The sequence below is a fragment of the Ixodes scapularis genome, unplaced genomic scaffold (assembly GCF_016920785.2).
Source record: "Ixodes scapularis isolate PalLabHiFi unplaced genomic scaffold, ASM1692078v2 PGA_scaffold1__304_contigs__length_218370807, whole genome shotgun sequence".
In the NCBI taxonomy this organism is placed as follows: domain Eukaryota; kingdom Metazoa; phylum Arthropoda; class Arachnida; order Ixodida; family Ixodidae; genus Ixodes; species Ixodes scapularis.
The window spans coordinates 101,418,919-101,437,634 of NW_024609846.1; the positions used below are offsets into that span (position 1 = coordinate 101,418,919).

Consider the following 18,716-nt stretch of genomic DNA (forward strand, 5'->3'; position numbering starts at 1 on the left):
TGTTGCTGCTTCGCGTGTTGTGTGTATATATGCTTTGATTTTCCTGAGTAAAACCAGTGTAATGCTAGCGCTTGTCTTGTTTACTACTTGTCCTTGTCTTTTTGCGATATTTTATATATTGAACTAAGATGAATCAACTAGCCCAACAACGTACCCTTTTACTCAGAAGAAAAGGAAGAAGAAGGGGAACATCTACAAATAGAGCTAGTCAACTAGCTGTGTTTGGAGACGTGTTTTCGTCCTTTGTCCCCCCTGCTCTCCTTCTCCAGTGAATATTGTCATCCGAAAAAAAAAAAAAGGTTTGTTCCCCAAATCCTCTGTTTTTCCGAGGCTTCGTATTGCAATGTGGAGGTTGTCATGCAACTGGCAAAACCTAAAAGAAGAATTGTTTTATTTATGTCTACCTATACCGGTAAAAATTGCAAGCTGGTAAACAACGAGGCTGGCAAGACAGGTGACAATTAAGTAATAAATAACGTTTTGACCTGTATTCTTCTTACTTTGCTTGTGAAAAGGTCAAGCCCCGTTTTAGACGTTGCTAAATAAGTGATAAGGCACCACACTTCTATCAAACAATGATTAAAATCTCAGTTAAAACAAAAGGCAATAAAAAGCACGTTTGCTTAGGTACTTTTCTTGACGTAGTTCAAAAACACACAGGGCACGGGCCGACAGTACTGTACTACATTGTTCTCCAGACAGACGTCCCCTGAGCCACAGGCAGCGAACGGCATAAAACTATGCCCCACTCCCGAGTTTCTCTCCCTCTTCAAGGCCGGAGTCTGTAGCCTACGTCAGCTGACGTTTTATTTTATCACTACAAATCTCTGTTCAAGCTAAGATGTGTCGTACTGGGATAAAAACAGGGGAAAACAGATGCCATTACCATTTCCGAAGCCTGCAAAAACCTGATGCACAAAAAGGGTGCCTGATGTGCTGATAACCTGGCTGAAATTTAGTAATAGAGCTGGCCAGCAATAGAGGTTGATGTACAAAAAGGTAAGTAGCTGTTAAAGCATAGTCGAATAAGACAAAAGAAAAAGAACATCTTGCTCTCTAGAGAAGTTGAGAAGTGCTCTAATATCTTTTGTGCAGCAACGACACAGAATTTTTTGTTGCTATAACACCTTCAGTCCTACGTTTATTATCGCATCGATTTTAGTAGATTTTAGGGTAGACGGACTCAAGAAGCAAAAAGTAAGCTCCCAAATGAGGGCTGACAGGGGGTCTACGTCGGTTTTGCTACTCGGTCCCAAGTCGGACCGACTTGTGCTGCCCACAGGGCTTTCCTAACCACAGCGGGCGTACTTGGCCAGCCCACATGGGTTTTCCTTGCGGTACCAGCGGGGGCCTATTTGGGCAGCTTGTATGTGCTCCCCCTCGTAACACAATTTTATTCGGAGTAATTCCATCATTTGTCTACGACGTGGGTTATTGCAGTGCATACCCCAGTCAGCATGCCTTGCTTTTCCTATGTGCCTACTGGAAATAATATTGCCGCGCGCGCGGCTGACCAATTAGGCAGCGCACACGTGGCCAAACGGTTATCCCGTTTGCCTTCCGTGCAGAAATCCAGGGTTTGATTCCTGGCCACGGATACGCATTTTTGTTGACTCTTGTGATGTTCTGGTAAATTTAAGAAACGGGTTGCTGATTCAAGGTTAGACTGTTCTACATTCAATGACGATTGTTCCAGAAGCCAACGCGTGCACAAAAGGGGCTCCGCGTGGCAAGCCGGAGTCAGTTTCGCCCCAGCTGTTACGCCGACTTCGACGCCAGCGACACTGGCGTCGAAGTCGCCAGTGTCGCTGGCGACTTCGACTTATCTTCCGTTTTCTTTTTTTGTTTTCGGCACAATCTCGCCCTATAAACGTTCAGTTTATTCAGTTATTACCGAGTCATCATTTGTCATTCATGACAATATTACCACTTTAAATTATCTATAAGATGTAGTGAGCCAGACCATGGAAAATTCGGCAAGTGTACAAAATAGAGAAGAACCTCCGCACCCCTACTGAAAAAAAAAAACATTTGGCGCCTATATGAAAGTAAACGTGTTCATACCGGTAACAGTTTAGCCATACCGGTCACTAGTTTGTCGAAGGGGTCGCCCGTATAGCTCAAAGGAGTCCCCCGTATGAGCCATAACGGTCACCTATTTGGACAAACACTTCACTCCTTTGGCAAACGGGCCACTCGTCTGATCAAATGGGTCACTCATTTGACCAAAGTTGTCGCACGTTTCCTCAAACCGGTGACCATGTTGCACAGACAGGTGGCCGGGGACCGGCAAATTGTTCCAGTTTAATCAGGCACCCGTTTGATATTCAACGTACAAATCGGCGGCATAGGCACGCTTGTTTCAGCCGTGGCCGCCAATGTTTCCGGAAGGGCGGGAGCGCCGGTATAAAGTATAAAATTATCATAAGATTCGTTCATAGACCGTGAAACTAATTGAGGCTGCGGCCGCTAGCGACAAAAATCTTGATCCGGAGGGTATACTTAGTACGATTCGAAGCGCTGTGTTTTTAACCGGGACAAAATAAAGCAACACACATTTTAATGACAAGCACGGCAATGTGGTGCAGTATACTTTAACCAAACAGTCAGCTTGTTTTTGTGTTTTTTTTTCTTTTTTGGTTGCACGTTGAATTTGCAGAGCATTTTACAGAGAGACATGTTTGAAGGGCCGTAAATATTTTAAATTATAAACAAGAAGAGGAAAATATACATCTATAATGGATCCTTTCAGAAGAGTATATGAGTAAAATTAATAGTAGAGGTTAAAAACCTTACGGAGATAAAAGCGAACTGATATTAGTTAAAAATGTCAAAGTACCCAAACTTCTGCATTTCGAAGTGGTGTATTTCTGACAGAAACAAGATAATGCATCACGTTTTAATGGTAACACGGGGCGATATAGTGCAGAATGATTCACTGAAATTAAAAAAAAATCAAGGATAGTTGTTTTTTTGTACTTTGAAGTTGCGGGACTTCTCATTTTCAGGGATGGTTAGATCATTAAAAATATTTGTTTGTAAAAGTCAAAGCGACACATTATATATAGAGGATAGACCATTATGGTGAAGAACCTGTCAAAAAGAAAATTAAACGATACATCTTAAGAACTGTACGAGATAACCAATCACAAACATAAGGTAAAAACGACAAAGTAGCCATGTTTGTGTGCTTTTTACGCACAATATAGATTTTACAGAATTGAATAAAAAAATTTTATGTATTGCAATTTTAGACTACTATTTGTGCCAAATTTTGGGACTTTTATTTTTTTTTTATGTGCCGTAAAGCCTGGAAGAAATCACAAAACGCCAAAACGGGTGTGCCGCCTTGATATTAGTATTTTTCCTTTTTTTTTCTTTTTTTCTCAAGAAAGAAACTTTTTCTCGCAAAACCTTTTGAGATTCCGTTCCCTCCACACATTGAAGAATAACATATAATAATTCGAAGAAAAACAAAAATGTCAGTCCGACATGCGTGCATGATCTTCTCTGCACACAGCCAAGAATCATGCTGATTAAAGCCATGTCGCTAAGAGAATATTGCGGAATATTGTAAAATGCCAGGAAACGCGTCGTTCAAGCTTTCTGACGCAAAATAATTGTTTACTTTCACCTTTCCGAAAAAGCAGGTGCTGGGAATTATACTTAGTAAACACAAAGCGATTTGCCGGATGTTGAAAGGCGTTCTTGAGCACGAAAGGTCGGTAGCGCGGCCGCAGCTTCATGCTTGGCAATAATGTCTCATTCACATTGGTGGTTGGACCGCATTTGCGAGGCGGTTCACGTGGATTTGATGATGAAAACGAGCGGAACCGCTTCGCCGTTGCGATTCAAACGCCGTCGTCAAGGTAGCATAAAAGATAACACCTTGTAAGCATAAACCAGACTTAGATGCTGCCACCTTTTTCAAGGGACATTTCATTGGAGTCACCATACAGGCTGAAAACAGGAGATGTCCTAAAAGCACCGGTGGCAGACGCAACCCAAGGTGATGCAAAGGGTCAAGCATTTTTAAGGCAGACGGCCGGGCACGTGCATAAACGATAGCACCATAATCAAGGCGCGATCGCACAAGAGAAGAGTAGAGACGAATCAGACACCTCCTATCGGAACCCCGAAACCTGTGGGAAAGAACTTTCAACATGTTCATCGCCTGTAATCATTTTTGCTTCAGCCACTTGGGGTGACATACGAAGTTAAGCTTGCGGTCAAATATCACTCCCAGGAACTTGTGCTCTGCTCTAACTGCAATGTTATTTCTATTTAAAGTAAGGATCGGATCTAACCAAAGCCCACGCCGGAAAGGAAAGGACGCAGACTTTTTTCTCTGAAAAAAACTTAAGGCCATTTTCATTTGCACATTTAGTCACATTATCTATGGTTAGCTGTAGCTGCCTTTCCCAACGAGACACATTACATGACGCTAGACAAATTTGAATATCATCTACATAAAGGGAGTACAATACGAACAAGAGTATGACGCGGCATAGAGAATGAAGCTTTACAGCGAAGAGGGTAACACTCAGGACTCCACCATAAGGAACCCCGTCCTCCTGAACAAACAAATCACAAAGTGTTGTTTCTACCCGTACACGAAAAGAGCGATTAGATAAGAAGTTTTTAATGCAGTTTTACGCAATATATAAAAAAGGTAACGCAGGATGTTCTGTCTCAAAGTGGTATTGTAAGCCTTCTCCAAGACGAAAAATACCGATACACAATGCTGACTGTTCACAAATGCCTCCCGTACATCAGTCTCTAGCCGAACTCAGTGGTCGGTCATGAAGCGTCCAGGTTGACAGCCACACTGGTTTACACCCAAAATATTTTTTTCTCACGGAAGTAAACAAGTCTCTTGTTAACTAACTTTTCATACGTTTTTCCCAGGCAACTCGTGTATGCTATCGGCCTTTAACTTGGCGGGAGGGAAGGGTCTTTTTCAGGCTTTAGTAGCAGAATCACTTGTGCCTGTTTCGATTAGACGGGGAAGTATGCATCTTTCTACACCATTAAAATTATTGATAGCAGCTGAGAGTGATTCCTCCAATAAATGTCGAATCATCTCATAGTGTATACGATCAGTATCTGGGGAAGAGTGTTTCCTGATATTCACAGCCATTTGGAGCTCCGTCATTGTGAACGGTTGATTGTAGAGCGCGGAAGCTCCTCCCGCCAAGCTGACTCTCGTTCTCTCTACATCCGTCTTAAAATTCAAAAACACCAAAGAGTAGTGCGAGGAGCTTGGAACGGCTGCAAAATGTGCACCTGATAGATTAGCCTGGTCGTGCAATGACGACGCAGATGAAAAGAAAGGAAATGTGAAACGGCAATGTCTGCCTTCGACGTTGTGAAAACGGTCCCACAGTTCCTTTGCTGGGACATAGCAACAAATAAAGGACAAATATTGTCTCCAAGACTTCCGCTTGGCCTGCTTCCTAGTCCAACGAACTTGAGCCCTATTTCGCTGAAACTCTATTAAGTTCACAAATGTCAGATATCTGTGAACTATGTCCCAAGCCTTATCCTGTTTCTTCTTCGTGGTGGAACAATCATCATTCCACCATGGCTTACATTTTCTGGCATTTTTACAGGAAGTCTGACGGATAGAACGAAAAGCGGGATTAATTCTGTTTTGTAATGTATGTAGTGGCTTCATCATGCTTTAAGGGCTGGAACATGCGAGATTTCAGGTCCGAGTTTAGGCTAAAAAGACTGCAATCTCTTTTTTCCAGTTTCCAACGAGGGGTACGTTTCATAAGGCTTGGTACTGAAACCAAACTCTCCAGGACGACTGAAAAGTGGTCGCTGCCAAAAGGATAATTCAAAACTTTCCACATAAAAAAACGAAAATAATGAGGGGGTGAGAAAGAAAGATCGATAGATGTAAATGAATTGTGAGCAGCATTAAAATGGATGGCTCTCACTTATTCATAAGGCACGGCCCAGGTGATAACGAAAACTGCTCAAGGAGGTTACACGCAAATCTTAACGGGCGCTACCTCACAAGGGGTGGTGAGCATTAAAATCTCATAAAAGTAGAAAAGGGTGAGGAAACTGTGTATCAAGTCTTTGAATATTATGAAGATGCAGTGGAATGCTTGGTGATATATAAATAGACAACAGTGATAAGGCGGTCCAAAAGGAGGTGCACAGCCGCAGCCTCTTTAGGCGTATTGAGAGGAACCTGAGAGCAGGAAACCTTATTCTGGACAACCACAGCCACTCCACTCGATGAACTAAATGCAGGGCGTTCTTGTCTAAAAAAAATTTAATGGCGACGCAACACAGACTTATGATGATCGCCGTGATGAGTCTCTTCTAAGGAGAGAGCAATAGGACGTAGCTTGTCCATAAAAATATTAAGATAGTCAATATTACGTAAATGACCGCGGCAATTCCGTTGCTAAACCAAAAACATATAAATAGGCAAGTATATGTAAAAAGCCATAAATCTGCCGCATATGGCAACAAAAATGAACGTCACTTTGGATGGATTACAGTTGTTTGTGTGTGTGTGTTTATTGTTAGAAGTCTGAAACTCCATGTCGTCTTGCTCAGACGTATGAGTGGAGACTCCTGTACCCGCATTAATGACCTGAGCTTCCTGATGCCAAGCTTTTAATGCAGGTTGGAGTAGGTTCGGAGAACGGGGCGCCATGCCCCGTCTAGAACCAGCCCGAGCCAAAGGGGCGGAGAAGGTGCTGGGCGGGGTGTCACCCCAGTCCGTCCGTTCCTGCCCTTTAAGCGCCGAGGAGCGGCACGAAAGCTATGCCGCTTCTTCGATGATGTTCTTTTTAGGGTGTGTGGGCGAGATTGTCGACCCTTCTGCCTGAAAGGTGATTCCGGAGGAGGGATGGTTGCGGCAGCCACCGGCCTATTCTGGGTTTGGAAAACAGCCTGAGAAGTCATAGACTGTTGCATGTTGGTGCGAATATGTTAGCACTCTGGCATGGAGGGTCGGTAGACCGCCCAGCCGAGACTGCGCGCTCCGGAAAGCTGAATCTTTAGCTGGGGCGTGGGGGACTGCCGCGGCTTCCCATAGTCCAGAATGGACGTTTGGGGGCCCACTGCTACCATCAGTTGTGCAGGTCCCCACTGCACCACTTGCGCATAGCTGAGTTTGCGCAAGAATGTGAAGCGACGGCTTGCCTCTGGGTAGGAAAGGTTTTCTTCGACCTTAAGAGTTAGTAGTTATTTTTCTTCCTTCCACCTTCCACAGGATCGAGAGTATGCAGAGTGGGGATGACTGCGGTTTGCACAGTTTGCGTCTTTGGTGCAGGATTCTGTGGGGTTGTCAGTTTTGGCACATTTTGCACAAGTGGCTTTTTAACGGCAATGATGAAAACAATGGCCAAACCTCAGGCATTTGAAACATCTGCGAGGATTAGGTCATAGAGCCTAACTCTGCAGTGAAAATAGCCAGCCATGACAGCCTTGGGGAGCTTGGTGGAATCAAAGGTTAAGACTTGACTATCACCACGCAGGGAGATGCGCCTCGCAGCTGCAAGTCCTTGGTCAGAGAGCCCACCAAGTATTTCAGTGCCAGAAGTCTGGATCAGGTCACCCTCAATGAATGCCCTGAATAGTATGAAGTGTACGATCAGATGTAGTGGTTACCTTCTGATCAGACACAGAGTTCAACGCAAGGAGTGCAGTGCTCTGTTGTCTGCGTTCGATTTCCACTATTAGGCCACCTGAGGGCATCTTTTTGGCTTTAACGTTCTTCCCCACCGCACTTTCTAGGACTTTCGCAACAAAAAAGGGGGACATTTTGGAGAGTGGAGTGCCACCTTCTGAGTGCATGACCAAAACTTTGGGGAACGTAGGAGGAGATGAGGTCGTGCCTTTGATAGGAACTTCAGTCCGGACCCCTTTTGGGCCCGATCAGAGGGGGTTTAGCTCTAGAACCCATTAAAATTGGAGAAAGATTCAGTGCCCGGGTGAACCGCCCACCACGAAGCCCAAAAAGGGGGTAGGCAATCTGCCTACCCCCTTTTTGAAGACCGGTGGCGTCGCTGCGTTTCCATAGGAGCTAAGCCTTTTTCTTTCTTTACCTTTGCCTCTGGTAAGTTCGTTCTTTGCAGATTTCACAAAAAATGCACCATCTGTAGGCAACGCTGCACAAAGTCGTAGCGCGATAGGTTAAGAAACCGAATTTTGCGGACGATTTAAAGAGCATGGCGTCTCCTTGAATTATGTCTGTATATTACAAAAAATATACAACACATACAAAAAAATGAAAAATATAAATAAAATACTTCCATGCTAACAAAAAAATCAAACATGGCATAAAAACGCTTCTTAGAGACATATTCACAATTTTTTTTGCAAATAAACCATAGTTTATAATACTTCACAAAACATAAAAATGCGCGTCTTTGAATATTATTTACGAATATTTAAAAATTATATGCCCACTATTAATTGTCTTGTTATTAACGCGGAAACGCAGCGGATTTCTCAAAATCTGGCAAGATTGGGCGTCGATATTTAAAACTTCATATTTTAGTTTTTTAAACTCCCCTTGGCACTTTGTAGTCATTTGAACTAACTTGTGATGGCAAAACATTGAGTAACATATGACCTCCAAACCGGGAAAGCTACGACAAACCTTCAATCGGAGCGAGCCGACGTCTCCGTCATAGCGGCTTTGCCGCACAGCACCAAACATTGTGAGCGTTAGTTTTGGCATGTATTTTATATTTATTAATTCGTTTTTTGTTTCAAAAGGGGTGAGTATAACTGACGCGAAAGGGCACTTTGAGCTGGAATGCCATTAAGTATCTTACTATACACAAAAACAAAACGGCCGAACTCTGCAAATTCTCTACATATGCATATATAAGCCCTTTACTGCACCTTGTTGCATATTTGCAACATATAAATAAAGGACAATAAAAACATATACAAAATGCATTTAGTGCTGGCTCCGCGCGTTGTTGCATTTCCGCAACATACATCCGAGAGGTGAGCCGTCCAGTGCTGCCATCTGCACTCAGGTGGCGAAACTGCTTCCAAAAAGCATGACAGCCACCAAGTGAACGCTCGACGGGTCACATAGGCAGGTCTTGCCTACTGTATATCACTTTTTGTACAGTGTAATGCAAAACAAAATATTTGCCACTCAACTCTATGTCCTGCTGATTATGTAAATGCTAAAAACCTTAAGATTATCGACGAAGATTGTCATTGGAAGCAAGAAATAGCTATGTTGCACAGATGAAACAATGTGCACGGCGGTGTTTTGTCTTCGCAGAGCAGACACGATGGACCCCAAACGGTTTGACAGCCGTGAAATTCCTTCGGATAGGGAGGACAGCGAACTCTCCAGCACTGACATTGAGTCTGATTGTAAGTTAAAGTTTTTCTAGAAATTCAACTTTTTTTTTTTTCATGTAGAGAGGAAAAAAACAAGCAGTGTAGGCTTTATTGACAGGGATTTTCGGAAGAGACCATCCTTTGTCAAGTGTAACTACAAAACAATTGCAAAGTTGTAGGTTTGTTTTCATGTTTTCAAAGGGCACGCTTAGAACAACCAGTGAAGATAATTCCCTATACCGATGTAGAATTTGTCTCCAAATTATTTATTTTACCGCCCATTGTATGCTTTGCATGAGACGCTTTTATTTTGTGTATCCCAGATGTCCAGCCCACTGCAAACTGTAGTGCCAGTTCAAGCGAGGCGAGTAGACGCTCTGACGAAGAGGAAGCTTCCGGAAGCCAACCAGCTGATCAATCGTCAACTCAATCCAAGAGAAGAATTATCTGGAAAAATGCAAGCCTGATGCGGGATCTTGAAACAGTCAAGTCCACCGGACAAAATGAGCTTCCGGACGAAATTTCAATGTTGAAAACACCCTTCCAACACTTCAAGTTCATCGTCCCAGGCGCTCTTATTCGCTTATTGCAAATGAGAACAATTTGTACTTAGTCTAGAAAGATGCCAGTAAGCCCCTCTGCACCAGAACAGAGGATATTGAAGTTTTTCTGGGCACCTGTATGTAGATGTCTATAATTCTAGGTGGTACTGGAGTGAAGCTACTGGAGTAAGCCAAGTAGCTGGCAACCTCACGCTGACACGCTTCGAACAGTAGAAGCACAATCTTCACTTTGTGGAGAACAGCTCTCTCGGTTCAAGAGATGATCCTGATAGAGACCGGCTTGCGAAGATACGACCGCTGGTCGATGCTGTAAATGAAACGTTGTTGCTGATCCCGCTTGAAGAGCACTTGTCTGTGGATGAACATATTATACCTTTCAAAGGCACAAGTGCACTGAAACAGTACTGTCCCTGAAACCAAAGAACTGGGGTACAAAACATTTATTCTCTCAGGAATAAGCGGCTTCTCGTACAAGCTAGAACTGTACACGGAACAGGAGAACTCTACCCCAACACGTGCAAGAGAGCCTGACTGTGGATCAATCGAGAACATTGTTGTTCGATTGTGCAGGTTAATCCCAAGAGGAGTCCACCACAAAGTGTACTTTGATAACTGCTTCAAGTGTCCAACCCTTCAGGTGTACATGGAAAATGAAACCCTGCGCTGGCATTGGTTCAGTCCGGATCAACCGAGTAATGGGAGTCAGCATGCCATCTGACAAGGAAATGAAACAAAAAGGAAGGGGAAGCTTTGAAGAGAAGATAGCGACCCTTGATGGCATTCAGCTGTCGTTTGCACAAGGTGGCAAGACAATAACGTCGTCACCTTGCTGTCCACATTTGTTGAGGCAGAGCCTGTCCTAACTGGGCCAAGGTGGCGCCAAAAAGAAAAGAAAAGGCGCGACATACTGTGTCCGTTAGTGATAGGCGCTTACAACAAGCGCATGGGAGGAGTGGATCTCTTAGACTCTTTTATCTCCATGTACCGCGCCCATCTCCGATCTAAGAAATTTTTTTTTCGTATTTTTCTTGATATTCTCGACTTGACGACTGTAAATGCCTGGCTGCTGTGCAGGAGCAATGCCGAGACGACTTCCGATCAGTGAACACATAAGCTCATCCCCTTAGGAGAGTTCAAGACGGACATTGCCACGTCACTCTGCAAAGCAGGAAAAAATCAACTGAAGAAAAGGGGAAGGCCCACCAATGAGTCAGTTGAGCAAGGCATCCAGCTGAAGACAACAAGAGGTCCTTCAGCACAGTGTCCACCTCAAGATGTCAGGATCGATCAGATGTTATCACTGATGAAATATTTTGTGTTACAAAACTTCACAGTTCATACTTCTATGTTCAGGTTGGCCACTGGGTGCTTTGGAGTCAGAAGTTACAGCGTTGCAAGATTCCTGGATGCAAGGGTATTTGTATGATCTACTGCTCTAAGTGTGGCACTCAACTGTGCTCAACAAGCAATAACAACTGCTTTATTTTGTATCACACAAGCGAATGAGGCGACATCTCTCGCTTACGTCTTTAAATACAAGTTTGGCTCCGGTTCACATATTTTTAGCCATTCCGCTATAAATATTCCGCTATTGGCATCTTGTTCCAAATAGGCATCATACGTTTCTTTTTCCCATATAATTTTTTCGAAACGTTCAAGTTTATTTTAGTGATAGTATGGTGATCAATGTGGTATTCAACTTCTGCTAAAATGAATTGTGAAAAAAAACAACAACGTTGTGCAGTAAAGGGTTAAAACTCTCAGTTCTGCGACTGGCCATCTATACATCCGGCCTTTTGGCCTATGATGACTTCCACAGATGAGATGCCTGGATTCCTCTCACAGGTTTTATGGTGGTCCACTCTGCTTGCTTCACCGTACGAAACTCTTGAACCCGTTCTGCAGACAGGTGGAACATGCAGACATTTGCTACTTTTTCACGTAGCACTTCCACAAAGTCTTTAGCGGTGACAGTCGTTGAGTTGGACGAAGATCTCAAATTGGTGAGGGTTCCGTGGTGTTTAAAAACACCATCTATACTCCATCACGAGCGCGTTTTACGTGTCTAGTGACTGAAAAGATCCATCTTGCCGAAGAATGCGGTTTCCGATACAGTTCGTGCGATTGGAAGCGATTGTTGAAATGGTCTCTATGGCCAGAAGAGCGTGAGCTTTGTCATGTGTCGTGTCATCGCTGGCAACGGCAAAGCTTTGCGTGCCTTGCGCGGACCTAATCACACATGTGAAGAAAGGCGTTTAAGTTTTTTACAATGAAAAATCTGCACTTTGGTTGGGAAGACTACTGCCCAATTTTCCGCAAAATCGAAGTGGAACATCACTGCTTTGAGTGGTAAGGCAGTTCTTGTGCCACATAACAGGCTTTGTTGAAGATCACGGATGGAAGAATGACTCATATAGTCATATAGTTTTTGCTCAGTGACTCCCATTTCCGCAGGAAAGCCGAAGTGTCCATAACCTTTTTCGCAAGTTCGCCGGCGTCCCATAATGCGAAACAAATCTCTTCGTCTTCGTCGAGATAGAACGACTGCAGCGAGATGCTCTGCATTTTTGGGCACTTTTCGCAACGGCGCAGGGGGCCATCGTTCTGTGGAGCGCTGCAGAGGTAGATGCGCTTGAGGTCGTCTTCAGGAACTGCCTTCTTTGAGGCATTTGTTACTGCCGTTAAAAGCAACTGAAAATTGGCGCAATATTGTCAGGGGTAGCGACGAGAAAACAATAAATAAACAGGAAGAAATAGACGTTTAATGTGGCGAACTTGTGCCAAAAAAAAAGCGGTACAAAGGATAATAACAGCGTCGCGGGCGTTGAAGTCGGTGTAACAGCAGAGTCGAACGCTGGGGCGAGACTGACTCCGCTCGCCTTGCGGAATCCCTTATGTACCCTCGTGGGATTCTGGGTCGTTCGGCGTAGAAGGTTCGGCGCGTAGAACATTCTAACCTCGAATCAGCCCAAGACGGTTCTCGAATTCACCAGAACATAACATTACAGTGTCAACAAAAATGTGTAGTCGCGGCCAGGAATCAAACCCTTGCCTTCTGTGTGAAAGGCAAGCGCGATAACCGTTATGTCACGCGCGCGCTGCCTACTTGGCCAGCTGCGCGCGCGGCATTACTCCCCGCTTCAAAAAGTGAATCGTCCCGATGCAACCCCAAAACAAAACCAAAGAAATAAAAAGAACGGTAAACTAAAGAGTCATTTGGAACGCATAAGGTCCACAGTCCTATCGAGCGTAGTACGGCTTCAGTCGCACGCCGTGGACGACTTCCGGTCGTGGAGGGCGGCGTGACGAAGTTCGTGTTCCGTCGGGCATCACCTCGTAGTTCAGATCCCCGAGTCGACGAAGCACTTTGTAGGGTCCAAAGTAATGTATAAGGAGTTTCTCGCTGAGACCGCGGCGGCGAATCGGTGTCCACACCCACACCCTGTCTCCGGGCTGGAAGTGGACGTCCCGACGACGAAGGTTGTAGCGGCCAGTGTCGAAACGTTGTTGAGCCTTAATCCGGAGTCTGGCGAGCTGACGGACTTCTTCTGCCCTTTGGGCAACCACCTGGGCGTCATCGCTTGCGTCAACAGCCGTTTTGTGGGGTAACATAGCGTCCAGCATTGTCGTTACCTTGCGCCCATGCACCTGTTGAAAGGGCGTCACTCCGGTGCTCTCTTGTACGGCTGTGTTGTAGGCAAATGTGACGTACGGCAACACCTCGTCCCATGTCTTGTGCTCCACGTCGACGTACATAGAGATAATGTCGGCGATGGTCTTGTTGAGTCTCTCCGTCAGCCCATTGGTCTGCGGGTGGTACGCCGTTGTGCGCCGACAGCTGGTATGGCTGAGACGAAGAATTTCTTGCGTCAGCTGGGCCACGAACGATGATCCACGGTCTGAGATCAAAACTTCGGGAGCGCGGTGCCGGAGGACGATGGACTCGATAAAGAACTTGGCGACTTCCACAGCAGTCCCTGCAGGAAGGGCTTTTGTTTCGGCGTACCGTGTGAGATGATCTGTGGCGACAATAATCCATCTGTTTCCTTACGTCGATGGTGGGAAAGGACCAAGTAGATCCATTCCGATCTGCTGGAACGGTACGGTCGGGGGAGCGATCGGATGCAGGAGACTTGCCGGCTTCGTCTGCGGTTTCTTGCGTCGTTGGCACTCGTGGCAGGACCGTGTGTAGAAGTGAACGGTCTTCGGCAGCTTGAGCCAGTAATACCTTTCACGAATTCGGGCCAGCGTACAGCTGTAACCAAGGTGTCCGGACGTCGGGTCGTCGTGGCAGGCTTGGAAGATCGCTCTAAGGTCGGTAGGAATCACTAGCAGCCATGGTGTGCTGTTGTCTCCGAAGTTCTCCTTGTAAAGTACACCTTGTCGGAGGACGAAAGTCGACAGGACTCTCGAGAAGACACGGGGGAGAGTACCCCCTCGTCCTTCGAGGTGCTCGATTAGCGTGCGCAACTCAGGATCGTCTCTTTGACGTCGTGCCATGTCGTCGGTGTTCACTGCACTTAGGAAGCCCTCGTCGTCATCGTCGTTGCTGCTGCCGGAAGGTGTTTCGACGGGAGCTCTGGACAGGCAGTCGGCGTCGCTGTGCTTGCGGCCTGACTTGTAGACTACAGTCATGTTGAACTCTTGTAGTCGTAGACTCCATCGAGCGAGGCGTCCTGACGGGTCCTTGAGCTTCGCAAGTCAGCAGAGCGAGTGGTGGTCCGTGACTAGACCGAACGGGATTCCGTACCAATACGGACGAAACTTCGCGATTGCCCAGATGACCGCAAGGCATTCTTTCTCAGTCGTGGAGTCATTTTTCTCCACCTTGGACAGTGTCCGACTAGCATAGGCGATAACTCGCTCGGTTCCTTCTTGCACTTGAACCAGTACCGCGCCAAGTCCAGCGTTACTTGCGTCCGTGTGAATTTCGGTTTCCGGATCTTGATCGAAATGGCCTAGAACAGGAGGAGTGTGCAGTCGTCGCTTCAGCTCGTGGAATGCCTGCTGCTGCTCCTCGGCCCATTCTAACTTCTCGGCGTCCTTTGTGAGGTTTGTGAGCGGTGCGGAAATCCTCGCAAAATCCCGGATGAAGCGCCAATAGTGGGCACATGAAACCTTCCCAAGGCCTTCTTGTCCGCCGGTGCTGGAAATGCTGCGACGGCGCGAGTCTTCTCTGGGTCGGGGCGAACGCCTTTGTTACTAAACACGTGACCTAGGAACTTCAGTTCGTCATAGGCGAACCGACACTTTGTCGGCTTCAGGGTTAGTCCGGCGGTCCGTATGGCTTGGAGAACTGCTCGGAGTCGTCGCAAGTGCTCGTCGAAGTCGCTGGAAAACACTACTACGTCATCGAGGTAGACGATACAGCTCTGTCAGTTCAGTCCTGCCAGTACGGTGTCCATGACACGCTGGAAAGTTGCTGGAGCCGTGCACAGTCCGAAGGGCCTCACCTTGAACTCGTACAGCCCATCTGGCGTGACGAAAGCTGTCTTCTCTCGGTCCCGTTCGTCGACTTCAATCTGCCAGTAGCCGCTCTTCAGGTTCATGGATGAAAAGTATCGGGAGTGGCGCAGCCGGTCTAACGTGTCGTCGACGCGGGGGAGTGGATAGACGTCTTTCTTCGTCTCTGCGTTCAGCTGCCGGTAGTCCACGCGGAACCTAAGCGTTCCGTCCTCCTTCTTAACCAGTACAACTGGAGAGGCTCACGGACTGCTTGAAGGTTGGATTATGTCGTCGTTCAGTATCTCTTGCACTTGCTCCTGGATCACCTCCCTTTATTTAAAGGAGACTCTGTACGGCGATCGATGCACAGGGCGCGCGTCGTTCTCGATAACGATGCGGTGTTTCGCAACGGCGGTTTGGCGCACCCTCGACGACGTTGCGAAGCAGTCACTGTATTCAGTAAGGAGGTCACTTAGCTGCTGTCGTTTCGGGCCTGGAAGCTTAGGGTCAATGTCGAGCTCTGCTGGCGGCGTAATGTGTTGCTGAGGTGGGAATGATTCTTCAGCAATCGCGACGATTTCGGCGGAGTTCCGAATTTTCTCGACGTGGCCCACAGCGGCACCTTTCGTGAGGTGTTGCGCTTCTTGTCGAAGGTTCGTAACGAAGACCACGGTGCGCCCATCCTGAAGTTCAGCCACTCCTCTTGCGACGCCCATTCCTCTTCCTGGGAGTAATTGAAGGTTGCCTTCAAGAACAACTTCGCCGCAGGTAGCTGCATCGGCAGCTACGGGTACCACAACACTCAATCGCGGCGGCAGGTTCACGTGGTCGGCAGCGACTCGGACGGCGGCTGACGCCGTTTGAGTGCAGTGTCAACAAAAATGTGTAGCCGCGGCCAGGAATCGAACCCTGACCTTCTGTGTGAAAGGCAATCGCGATAACCGTTATGCCACGCGCGCGCTGCCTACATGGCCAGCTGCGCGCGCGGCAATATATCCACGCGAAAACCTCTAGCTCGGGGCTCTTTTTTACCCATTTGGGTTGTAGGGAATAAAATTTGGATATACCTAGTTCTCGATGGGGCTGGTCCTTCATAAACAGCTGGTAAGTTTCTTTAATAGAACGGGTAATAAGCTTTTTTATGACTTTGGTCTTATTTTCGTTGATCATGGCTTTGACGACGTCCTTTTTGTTGAAGCTTTGAACAGAATCATGCGAGGTCATCGCGTGTATAGTACTCAAGTGCAACCGTCACGTCTTCAGTATTGCCTTTTTTGCCATGTAGGGATCAGGGGTTGCCCATACACCACATTTACGCTTGAATTATCTTGTTTGATCAATCATGTTGGCAGTCGCTTCCGGTACCTGACGCAATATTTCTTTCTTTTAGATGCTTGGTGACAGAAGCGTGTACAATCGCTTGCGTTCCTGGTGGAAACTGCATGCTTTCAGCGCTTCGCGGAACGCGTCGAATCACTCCGTGCAATGCTCTCAACTGTCTTCGTCGGTTTTCAAGCCGTAAACGCTTGACAGCTTTCTCCTAATCGAAGAAATCACTTCAGCTTTTCTTCAAATACGCTTCGAGCCTTTTTTTTACGGTTTTCCTTGGTTTCCATGAGGTTACCGACGGACTAGCAGCACACAAGACTTGACTCACTTCATCCAACATTTCAATAGAGTCACGGAAAGAAGAGTTTGATGTACTCACGTTTTGAGGATAGGTAATCTCATTATTGAAGTATTTGTATCAATGTTGGCATAAAAGGACAAATTCGTTCACTGTCCTTGGAGCCAGTAGGTTTTTCCAACCGCACTTTGTTGAGAGCGGTTGGACAAGCCGGATGCATACATGGCCACTTGCGCAACTGACAGTTTGAGGCTTCTGTATGCATAGTAAGCGAATTTGCAGAGTGGGGCCGTTTTTGTTTTGTGAATTGTAAACCAAATAATGGTATTCCATCCCTTTTCGCGTCAGTTATACTCACCCCTTTTGAAAAAAAAAAACAATTAATAAATAAAAAATACATGCCAAAACTAACGCTCCAAATGTTTGGTACTGTGCGGCAAAGCCGCAATGACAAAGACGTCGGCTCACTCCGAGAGAAGGTTTGTCGTCGCTTTTCCCGTTTGGAGGTCATATTTTACTCAATGTTTTGCCATCAGAGGTTAGTTCAAAGTACTGCAAAGCGTCAAGGGGAGTTAAAAAAATAAAAGATGCCTTTTTTTTTTTTTAAATGTCGACGCCCAATCTTGTCATATTTTGGGAAATCAGCTGCGTTTCCGCGTTATTAAGAAAAACACATTTGATGGTGGGCATATCCGTTTTACACATTCGTAACGAATATTTAAAAACACGCATTTTGATATGTTTTCTGAAGTAATATGAAAGACCGTTTATTTGAAAACAAATTGTGAGCATGTCTCTAAAACACGTTTTTATGCCATGTTTGAGTTTTTTTGTTTGCATAGAAATATTTTATTGCTATTTTCCATTTTTTGTGTATGTATTGAATACGTTATGATGACGTGAAAGCTTCGATAAGAAAATGACGACTGTGCAAAATAGCATTGTGAAATCTCAATTTCCACGCCTCGAGCTCTATTTTATATCTTGGCGAAAAAAAAAATGTTACAGCGTTCATATATGACTGACTGTTCCTCACAAGAAGATGGCTTTCATGTATATTTTTAACAAAGATATCAAAATTATGACCCGGACCATCATTGCATGAACTGACGTGAAATCACCCACCTACACAAATATTGAAACTGAAATGTAGCGAGTGACTTCAGATCAAACTCTTCCGAAAAAGGCAGCGCAGAGAACGTCTGTGGCTTGCTCGGCGCGCTCCGCCACTTTCCCGCGAATCGGTTGAAAGTAGAGTTTTAGTAGATCATTTTAAAAGGTCCTCTACCTCTAGGCACGCGCGCCTTAGAGCATGCATGGAGGTGGCAGCGCGAGCTCCCTCTATGAATAGACGCTTTGCAGCAGCTGTGCATCGGCACCGCCATAACTGACCTTCAGTTTTTGTTTCCTCTTATTCCATTTTCTTCACTTCATTATTACCATACCAGGCCAGGTTATAGCCATCTTAGATTTTATTCTGTCTTTCTCTCCAGCATTGGCTTCTGTGGAGGCTCGTCCACACCAATTTCAGTGGCTCGGTATCTCGGTAAAACAAGAGAAGGTCAGCAATGGCGGCTGTATTCTGGCGCGTGTGTAAAGCGTCTATAGCGGGGTCTGAAAACACCGCTCGGCGAGCGTTCCACCGGCTCCAGATTTTTCAGCAGCATAAGGAGGAAGAGTTCGCATATCGCGGGGAGCACAATAATCCACCCGGAAAGCGCGTGCTATTTGCCAAGGGAAAG

General features: G+C 45.9%; 1 pseudogene; it reads left to right on the forward strand.

Annotated features, from left to right (window-relative positions):
* The first annotated feature begins 10,845 nt into the window (after positions 1–10,845).
* On the forward strand, positions 10,846–11,408 carry LOC121047941 (annotated as a pseudogene).
* Positions 11,409–18,716: the final 7,308 nt, after the last annotated feature.